The sequence below is a fragment of the Rattus rattus genome, chromosome 11, assembly GCF_011064425.1.
Source record: "Rattus rattus isolate New Zealand chromosome 11, Rrattus_CSIRO_v1, whole genome shotgun sequence".
NCBI classification, from domain to species: Eukaryota; Metazoa; Chordata; class Mammalia; order Rodentia; family Muridae; genus Rattus; species Rattus rattus.
The window spans coordinates 21021959-21033047 of NC_046164.1; the positions used below are offsets into that span (position 1 = coordinate 21021959).

Consider the following 11089-nt stretch of genomic DNA (forward strand, 5'->3'; position numbering starts at 1 on the left):
TCAGCATGAACTAAAGTGAGCTTTCAAAGCACAGCAGGCAGCTGAATACAGTTTTCTCCTCGTTGAGCTTGTAGACATAGCTGCCTCTCTAAGATGTGTTAGCTGAGAGATTGTAGAAACACTGGCATCCTGATACTATCAAGCACATGAAACCAGAGCTCAGCTTTTAATATACTTTCCAACAACAGAATTAGAAGCATTGGCTAGGGGGTTGGGGATTTAGCTCAGTGGTAGAGCACTTGCCTAGCAAGCGCAAGGCCCTAGGTTCGGTCCCCAGCTCTGGAAAAAAAAAAAAAAAGCATTGGCTAATCCTAGTACTGAAGCAAATGACCGCAGAGTATTTAGTGCCACTAGAAAGTAAGGAAGCTGTAACTCATGCACATAGTTGAGATATCAGATGGATACGAGAACCAACGGAAGGCTCTTCTAAGAGCAAATACAGAGCAAATTGGGGCAACAAAATAAGTCAAGTAATAATGATCTATAAACTCGCAGAATGACATAAACATTCAAGAAGCACACTGGTATTTATAATTGAGAGAGTTGATCCTGCAAAGTTCGCCTTTGAACTTCCCATGCACACCCCACCCAACTATATATATATGCACAACAACAAGAAGCAACAGCAAGAATAACACAAAGAAGTAGAGAAACAGGCACAACCAAGGACTCTAAAGATATGTGACAGTTAAACATAGTGTGGTGCTCGAAATAGATTCTGAACAAAAAGAGAGCATTAAAGGGGATTTGGAAGAAAAATGTAAATGAAGCATAGACTTATAATTAATAATATGACAGTCTAAACTCATTACTTGTGCCAAATGTTGTATAAATTCACAACTTTTCTGCAAACAAGATTGTTCCAGAGTAAAGAAAGAAAACAGACCCTAGATGTTTATGTGGCGATTGCAGGTAAGCTTAGTACTTCTTCTCTTAACGCTGCTAACTCCACACACTCTCAGGGTTCTCCTTCCTGTGCCTTTCCATCCAGGTCTCTGCTATCTGTTTTAACAAGAGCAAATACAGCTCCTCTAAGTCCTCCAGCAACGCAAGTGTTTGTCTTCAGCCCGTGTGGTCCCCTCAGCTGAACGAACTCCAAGGCTTAGTTGAACAGCTCTGCCCCGCCCTCATCCCAGTTCACCCTTCTTGCTGTAACTCTCCTACTCGTCCAGTTTAGGGAGATGTGCTCAAGCAGCTTCGTTCTGGCTCAGTGTGTGGTTTCCAAAGGGAAAAAAAAAGGGTGTGGAAAGAGCCCTGCAAACCTAACCTCAAACAGAAAGACTGCATCTAAAAGTCCACAGATGTGTGTAGACTTTAGGGAGTTCAATTATAATTCTTACAAAAATTAAAGAAAAATGAGAACTCAAAGTGTGAGCGCTTAGCAAGCTGGGAGGTAAAAGCAGATACATGGCACAAGAATAAAAGAAAAAGTTCCTGCTGAGTTCTAGGCTATCACTAAGTCAGTGACATGAAAGTCCCTGGGACAGGGAGGGCTAGGCTGATCCTCAAGTGTGGTGCTGGTTTATGGACTTGCCCACTCTGTCTCCTAATAGTCTCAGATAAACAATACTTACCTAAAAACTAAAACAAAAACCTTTTTATTGGTTCTTTGTAAGTTTCACAACATGCACCCCAATCCAATTCATCTTTCCCTACCCTATACCCGTCCGCCACCCTTGCAACCTCCCCCACAACAGAGGGAAAAAAATCTCATGGAAACTGTAGTGTGTAACAGTGTGTCCCACAGTATACCCTTTTACGCACTTTATCTGCAAATGTTCATTCCAATGACTCATTGGTCTAGTATGAGGCCTGTGGCTTCTAGTACTCTATCAATACTGGAATCTCACTAGGACTCCTCTTGGATATCCTGTTGTTTTCCTTTGTCTTAGAGAGCCTATAGTTTTGGATCTGTAGGACTGGCCTTTTATTGCCCTTTAGAAGTTCACTGATGGGGTAGATGATGGGGTAGGCTAATTCAAAATCCTGGATCTGGGCATGAGAGGTATCTGAGTTGGTCAAACCACTGACTTTCACACTCTCATGCAAGTGGGGTCTGCTCACCAGCAACCGCTCTACCCAAGGCCAGCTCTACCCTGCTACCCAGACAAGGTCCAGGGATGGCTCTCTCAAGTGTTATAGCTGGTGAGGGACAGGACCAGGTCTCATAATCCCAGGGCCAGGTCTCTTGTCTGCCATAGGTAATGAGGGGAAGGGGACAGAAAGAGGGCATTTTTTCCTTTGTCCATGCTACCACATAGCAGATAAGAGGCAAGACTGGTTCTCCTGAGATCACACCCTTGGGGCTGACTCACCTGCAACCTCCATGCCCAGGGCTTGCTCTACCGTGTTCCCCAGGTGAGGGGCAGGGTCAGTTCTCCTGCTCTCATGATCCCAGAGCCAGGTCTCCCACTTGCTACAGGAGGTAAGGGGTAGGGGAGGGTATCTCTTGGTCATCCATGTCACTGCAAAAGCGACGGGTGGCAGGTCCAGCTCTCCCATGCTTATATACCCTTGGGGCTGACTCACTCAAAACTCCCACAATTTGTGTGTTGGGGAAACTGCTCTCCCAAATAATACAGTTGGCTAGGGGCAGGGCCAGCTCTCCCTTGATGCCCAGACAAGGGGTGGAGCCAGTTTTGCGTACCCATAGACATCAACCAGTCCTCAGGCAGCAGCCAAGACCAGGGAAGTCCACCTGGCCTTTGGTGGTAACAGAACCCTGCTGCTTCAGGGACCACAAATCCATATGTGCGCCCGCCCCCAAGCAGCAGCACAGGTCAGGACTCAGTAGCATCACTGGCTACTCACATCAGGCTGTTCCTCACTACCCTTGAGTCTCCAGTTCTGCCTCTCTTCACTGTGCCCACATCCTTCGGTTTCTCTTTCTCTACCATTTCTCCACCACTTCCTTGATCCTCTTAGTGGATCCCAGGGTCTCTGAGTGTCTGACATCATCTCAGAAGTGTTTTTAGAAGTGCTATGACCCACTTGAGCGTGATGGCACCAGGCAAAGGTCATCTCGTTCATGGTTTGCTCTCCCAGGCCTGTGCATCAGTGACTGGTAGTCATTTCAGGTTAGCTTCCTCCTATCTCCCTGTCTGAGCCCCATGGCGCTGGTCTTGTGGTCCTCTACAGCTTGCTCCTCATCAGGGACCCATGGTCTCAGACTGGCTTCTTCTAGTCTCTGGCATGCTCCCTGACCTGGGAGCCCATCTGGGCCAACACAGCACCAGATTAGTGGTTGTCTCAGGCTAGCTTCCTGGCAGGCCTCCTGGTACCAGACTGGCAGTCATCTCAGACTCCTCTTTTTCCAGAGAATGTTTGACTACTAATCAATCAAAGGTTCACAGCTTAGAACACTGAGCATAGACATAGTCTTTCACCTCCCTGCCACCTACTGACACACATGTGACACAGCAGGCACACCTGTAAAGCCTCTAGGGGCAGGGCAATACTCATCTTTTAAGAAGAAATTAAGGGGCTGGGATTTAGCTCAGTGGTAGGCGCTTACCTAGGAAGCGCAAGGCCCTGGGTTCGGTCCCCAGCTCGAAAAAAAAGAACCAAAAAAAAAAAAAAAAAAAAGAAGAAGAAGTTAAAATTTTCAGACAAAAGTCTTACTATGTAGCCCTGACTGGTCTGAAATTTTCAGCATGCCTCCTGTTTCAGCTCCCTAAAAATAATCTTTTTTTTTTAAAAAAAACAAATCTTTTTATTTTATGGTATGTGATGAGGGTTTATCTTAAGTGAATGTCTGTGCCACATGCAAGTCTGGTACCCTTGGAGGCCAGGAGAGGCATCAGATCCTCTGGAATTGGAGTTACAGATGTTTGTGAGCTGCCTTGTGACTACTGAGAATCCAACCCAGGTCCTCTGTCAGAGCAGCCAGTGCTCTTAACTGCTGAGCCATCCCTCCAGCTCCTATAACCACCTTTTAATGAGCCATGAAGGCTGAGGGTGACCAGGACTAGGAGGCAGCGGCAGGTGCCAAATGCCCATGGATTTTTTTTTTTTTTTTTTTGGCTGCATTCTCACCATCCTCTACCCTAGTCAGAAAATAGTAGGTTAGTAGTCAGATAGGGAAATATGTGAGCCATTTGAAGCTGTTGAGTCTTTTAATAATCCACACAATGAATGACACTTAAGAGCTAAGAGGCTAACATTATAACTAGTCACACCTTCCAGAGAGAAGGAAAGCAAGAGTGAGTAATGCACTTGGGAGGCTGAGGCTGGCAGACTGTGAGTTCAAGGCCAAACAGGCCTACCTAAGGAAATGCCCTTCCTCACACACATCTTTAAAAAACATTTATTGTGCATAAACAGGTTTGGATATGCATCTGATAGCACTCTTTTACATCTTTCGGTGTCTTCAGGCAATATATTTTGTTTTATGAAGCAAATATATAGTCTTATTTAGTGCTAACTTATTGGGAATGCAAAGTAATCTGTCCTCTCTTCAACACACTACATTTGCACACACATCCTGTACCTTCCAGTGCTCCCTGCCTTCCCATTACCATGGATGCAGAAGAAAGCAGAGAGTCTGGGCTGAAGACAGAAGGGAGTCAGAGTGGTGAGCAAGGGAGTTTGTGTGGTTCAAGAGGCTGGAGAACCAGGATAGGAATAGAGCTTGCCAATAGCATTCCTGGCCAGAACCAAGCAGGATCTGCCTAAAAGGCAGAAGCTATAGGATGGGAGGGGCGGATTAAGAACAGACCAACCCAAGAGTCATTATGAGTCAAGAACTATTAGGAACCCAGAACCCAAATCTTTGAGTCTTCAGTGCGTACCTTAACCATTTCAAGTCTTTCTGGTCCCTCGTTTTGTCACTCCTCCCCCAAGCATTTGACTCACGGGCAGTAACAGGATTTTAGAGTCTTCCAGGAAGACCATAAAGCTTCATGTTTGATAGAAGGCATGCCAAGAATTTGGGCCTGTATTTTAAAGTGCCAGGGTAGCTTTTGATGTTAGCTAATAGCCGTGAACTGCTATTAAGGAGTCCTTGCTCTCTTGGGGTTGCCTGTTGTTGAAGAAACCCAAGCAACACGGAGAGAACCCATGCAAGTGTTCCAGTCAGCAGCCTTAGCCAAGTGCATTGCTCACCCAATTGGCTCACTGAAGAAGCAAGATACCTCAGCTGTGTCCATCACTACATCTCACAACACAGACCTGGTGCAGAAGCTGTCTCTCCTGTGCTACTATTGAATTCTCGATCCACAGACTCCAGGCACATAATAAATTTAGCACTGTGTTTCAAGCATTTGTCCCTGACTGATGTTCCACCTGTATTGCAATCCCAATGATACCATGAGATAGAGATTGTAAGCAATGGGGAAAACGGAGTCCTAGAGGGCTCCGAGAACTGTTGGCAGATCACAGATCAAGGAAGAAGTGGTGGCCAGGTGGAATCCTAGGCTTATTCAAATCTAATGCTAAAGCTTTTACTCCTTTCAGGGAACCATAGGAAATCTCTCTGATAGGTAGAGCCCAGGTTGTGAGTGTCTTTCTCCTAAATACACATTGATTCTTCTATTCTGATGTTATAATACTGTGAAGCACATTGGAATTGAATCCGCATTGTGATGAACTGAGTGAGTGGAAATTCAATCTATGATATTTAGAATTGGGGCCTTTAGGGGGTGATTTGGACATCATATGGTCACCAGGGTGAGGATTCCGCAATTGAATCCTGGCAGCTCTAGAAGATGACAGGGTCTGAGACATACTTATAATGCCCTGAGCTGCTTCAGGCATCTTCCTGGAAGATGGGTGTGATCAGATATGGCTTTTGGATCAGCACCATTATCCCAAGTAAACCTCTTTGTTTTCTAACTCATCCTGTCTGTGGTAGTGTGTTATTAGGAATAGAATGTGGACTATGATGAAGTACTGTATTCTCCTGGGCATTTCTCTTCTTCATTCTAAGGCTTCCCAAAGATGAGCGATGCCACTAGAAACGCCTCTACTGTTTATAACCTGGAGGAACAGAGTGGTTAATTTTTTGATGTTGCTCTTTTGTTTGCTTTAAGTTATAGTTGACTTGGTTGGTGGGGACCCAGATGGGACAGAAATTCTCCTTCCATTTTTTCTTTTTCTTTTTCTTTCTTTCTTTCTTTTCACTAATTCTGATGCTATTTGGAGTTTCTGGACCTGTGACTCCACAGCTTGCGGTGGGGGCAGGCACATGAAGGCAAGGGCACTGTCCCAACTTATTTGGTAGGAGTCAGTTTATCAACTGTCCCATGTCATTTGGTTGGATTCAGTTTACATAGCATCCAATTCTCATAGCCACACCCCAAGGAAAGCCCTGGACTGGCAAGATGGCTCAGAGAGTAAAGGTTCTTTCACCCTGATGACTTGAATTTGACCTATGGGATCCATTTTGTCAGAGAGAACTGACTCTCACACACGTGGACACACGTGAACATACACACAGAGACAATATATTAACGTGATGGAAACTTCTTTTTGAAAAAGCAACCCCCCTCACACTGACCTCTTTTAAGCATTTTTATTTTTCAAATTTTAAATATTCCAGCATCTTCTCACTAAGATGAAAGCTCTTTGATTCTACGGCTATAATTTTATTTATTCCTATCCATTCTGATTCATGTTACTCATGGATATTAAAGTAACCCTCAGTTGGATTCCAATTGTCTCATGGCTTTTCCAGGAACTTGATGATGTCATTTTAATAAGTACCAAGATCACTTTCATTTTAGAGATTGAGTCTCAGAAGTGGTAAGCCATCTCCTTAGTGGCAGAGCTCCTCGGTACCAGGAACAAAAGTTGATCAAATTTCTCCTAACACTGAGATTCTCTTTCTATTTTCTGTACTATTAGAAATTTGTAAAATATGAATAATCAAAAAATTATCAAAGAGTACTTTAAAAATAGAGAATTTGGCCAGGGTGGTGACACATTTAATCCTAGCAATCAGGAGGCAGAAGCAGGTGGGTCCCTATGAGCTCATGGCCAGTCTGGTTTACACAACTAGATCTAAGCCAGCCAGAGCTGCAGAGAGACTCTATCTCAACAAACAAATAAAGAAATAGAACTTAAAGAAAGGTTCAATTTATCAGCAACTAATTAGTACCCCATCTGCAAGAATGTCCCATCTACTGAAATCTTGCTTTCTTACCGTGATGTCTTCCTAGAATATTCTAGGCATTAACTTGAAAAAAAAATGGTGGTCATTATTGTCTTCTCCTTCAGTTCAAGCATTTATATTTATAACTTATAAGTGACAGAAAAAAAGTGTGCATATTGCAGGGCCTTTGGCATACTAAGCCAACACTCTGCCGTTGAATATGATCACAGAATCATAAATGTGTAGCACAGCAAGCACAAGTTTGAATTGGAATTCTGTGTTAACCAACTACTTCTGTGTGACAGGGATGATTCATTGTTTGCTGGGGTGTGTGGTGTGCTACAGGTCCCTAAGTTTCTCTTCAACTCAAAAGGCAAAGTCTAATTTGAAACACAACCCAATATGTACTCAACGGTTTGCAACTGACCACACATTTTCATAACCTCAACACTTCTTATTGTTGAAACTCTAATTCTCATGTAATGGTACTCTGAGGCGAGGTACTCTCATGCTTCTCCTAGGACCATAGAATGGGTAATTACATCGGCCTGTTCGACACCTCTCTCACAGGAACTAGCTGACCATAAAGTTAGATTAAAATCTTAGAGAACAATCTTGAGAAGCAGGAAGCTTCTCCCAGGAACTAGCAGGACCATAAAGTTAAACAATCTTGAGAAACAGGAAGCTCCTCCTTGTGGTTTTTCACTGGTATTCTTGACATTTTCCAATGAGGCCTTCCCTACCCCCTTGGGTTGTGGTTTCTTCCTTTAAATTCCCCTTCTCTTAGCTACTGGTGGTCGAATTCCACTGCCCCTGCATGGGATATGAGTCTTGACCCCAGTGCACTGGTTCCTATCGATAAACTTCATGTGATTACAGTAAGGATGGTCTTGTGTGAGTTCTTGGGGGGGTCATGTCATCCCGAGACTTGAGTGAGGGTATCCCTGCTCCGGGGGTCTTTCAATTCCACAACAGAATTTACATAGGAGGGAAGGCTCTGCAGCATTTCCTGCGCTGTTGTTCCCTCCCTACAGCAAACGAATTCTTTTTTAATGTGTTTATATTTTTCTATCCAGTCAAAGCCCCATTCTTTTTTTCTCTTTAGGTTATCACCTAAAGAGAGGTCTCATGAATATTTGGGCTGCTTCCTGTTTAATAGCTCATTGCCTTTTAAACTATGATTAAAGGACTTTTTAAACAGTCCAATGAATCTCACACTAGTCATCTATCCTGGTGACATTTCAGGCATAATAAAGGGAATGTGTATTAACTTCCACTATTCTAACACCCCCCACACCTCCCGCCCTTCAGCGAAATCTGAAGAGACTGTGAGGAATGAGATCTGGGGTAGTGGGCTGCAGCACAGGTATGCTGGGTCCTATTCTGTGGTTACAGATAGGGCCTTGGCTTGTTAGCAGAGAAACTAGCTATTGTATACGCTGCTAGTTCTCAGATATCATGCATCACAGATGAATCTCTCTTAAAAATGCTGATATGCCAGTTGTCATGAAACATGACTATAAATGGGGAAGTTGAGGCAGGAAGGCTGTGAGATCTAGGCCAGTCTGAGCTCCATACCTATCTTTAAATAGATAAAAATAACGATACAACCCTTACCACAAGACAGAGTGTGCAGTACTCTAGAGTTATTATTCTTGACAGACAGTTCTTTAAATATCAGCTATTACATGTCTCCTCTATGGTTATCACACACATGTACTCACAGGCACTTACTGGAATGAAGCGTAACTCCTTATAGATTGTGGTCAAGCACTCTAGCACTGAACTGTGCCTCAGTTGCTATTCTATCAGCTTTAATTCTTTCAGCTCCTTTCTTATTTATTGAGGTCCAACATCTGGACTTCTGAGGCTCATTCTTGGGGAAGTTGCTCCTTTCTCATGCTCAGACATCATTCAATGATGTTTAAAGTAAACTGACACTGAACACCTAATGCAAAGGAGAGCCTAACTGTGCTGATGTCTGTCCTTCAAGTCTCTGCAGAGCATTCCCCGTTTTCTGTGTTCTCAGTGTCTGCCTCCACACTAGAAAAAGGTTCTCTTTGGAAAGCAGCCAGCTCTTTCCTGCCTATATGTAGATCAGGGCCTAGACTATGATAGTAGTTGGGAGTCATCTTTTGAGTGAACAAAATGAATAAAGGCCACAGGAGAACCTACAGTTCATTCTTCACATACCAGTCAGCTTGGTGTCAGTGCTGGGGGAGATGCCTGGGTATCACAGTCCCTGTTTGCCATTTTCCAGTCTACCTTTGAGAAAGAGACACATTCAAGGCCCTGTAAATCAGACAGTGTAATGTGGGAGCCACAGTGAGGTGCAGATCTTGTTCAAGGTTAGTCTTACAGTGCAGAGGAAAAAGCATTGGCTTTTGACTTACTCTCTGGGGTTGTACTTGAGCTGGGTTTTTATTAACTAGCACAATTTGAATGAGCGGAACTTGCTGAAAGGTAAAGTAATATGTTCATGCATTTCTCATACTGGTTGGCCGATCAACACTATCTGTGGAGCCAAGTCCATATTTGCATGCATAGGAACTGTGCTGGTTAGTTTTTGTCAACTCGACACCAACTAGAGTCACTTGGAAAGAGAGAGCCTCCACCGGGCATGGTCCCAATCAGACTGTCCAGTGGGCAAGTCTGTGGAGCATTTTCCTTCCTTCTTTCTTTTTTAAAGACTTAATTTATTTGTTTTATGTATGAGTGCCCTATCTGCCTATCTGTAAGCCAGAAGAGGGCATCAGATCCCAGGATAGATGGTTGTAATGAAAGAATAAAGATTTTAAACTATCCCCCACTGACCCTGCTGTGAGGACAAGTGAACCTCACAGCAAAGAATAACATAACATGTTTTGGGGATGTAGCCTGGCTATAGCCACCACAAACCATCTGGCCTCGATAAGGCCTGACTCAACAGCCCTGAGAAAAACGAGAATTAGGGTCAGCTTGCCCCAAAAGGAGGGTGGCCTAGGGTTGAACTGAGCCCAAGTTACAAACCAATGAAATTGCTTTGTGTGACTGTTGCCAACTGCCTATGTAATTTTCCCTATAAATCCCTTCCCCTAATTAGGCTCGGGGTCGACTCCTCTGTCTCCTGTGTGAGATACGTGTCGTCCCCAGAGCTCTGGTTCCTCAAATACACCTCTTGTTTATTACATCAAGACTGGTTTCTCGTGAGTTCTTGGAGGGTTGCGTCGTCTCGAGACTTGAGTGGGGGTTTTCCCCACCCCAGTCTTTCAGTAAGCCATTATTTGGTTGCTAGGAATTGAACTCAGGACCCCTGGAAGAACAAACAATGCTCTTAACTGCTCATCAGACTCTCCAACCCCAAGCATTTTCTTGATAATGGTTGATGTGGGATAGCCCAGCCAAGTATGAGCAGTGCCATCCCTGGGCAGGTGGTCCTGAGTTATATGAGAAAGAAAACTGAGCAAGCCGTGGAATGTAAGCCATTTAGCAGCCTTCCTTTGTGGTCCCTGCCTTGACTTCCCTCAGTGATGGATTGGGAATGGTATAAGCTAAATAAACCATTTATTTCCTTTCTGAGTTGTTTTTGGTCGTGGTGTTTATCATAGCAACAGAAAGCAAACTAGGACAGAGGCTTAGTCATGAGTGGAAGAAGCAACATGGGAAACTCTTTCTTTCTAGTTTCCTGAGATTCTTAACACCATATACATGTGTATGGGAACTACATTCAGAGACACAGTGAGAATGTGGCTGCCTGGATGGCTTCTGAGCAGATCTGCTTAGCAGTAAACAGCATGTGGAATACCGCGTTTTCAGCCACTGAGACTGATTGTCCCCAAATCTGCCTATCAGATATCACCTCCCAGATAAATAATATCCTTGGGCAGTTGACATGATTTTCCTAAAGCCTCTTCTTTTTCTGTAAAAGATGAATAATATCCTCTTTAATGCATTCAGGGAGGTTTAAAAGATTCAACCCATGTTAACTATCCAGCACAATTTAAGTTCTTAACTAAATTA

General features: G+C 43.9%; 1 non-coding gene across 1 annotated transcript; it reads right to left on the reverse strand.

Moving 5' to 3' along the window:
• Positions 1-3319: 3319 nt before the first annotated feature.
• LOC116912975 lies at positions 3320-3451 on the reverse strand. The gene has a single exon (XR_004389540.1). It is a non-coding gene; the product is annotated as a small nucleolar RNA SNORA17 (small nucleolar RNA).
• Positions 3452-11089: the final 7638 nt, after the last annotated feature.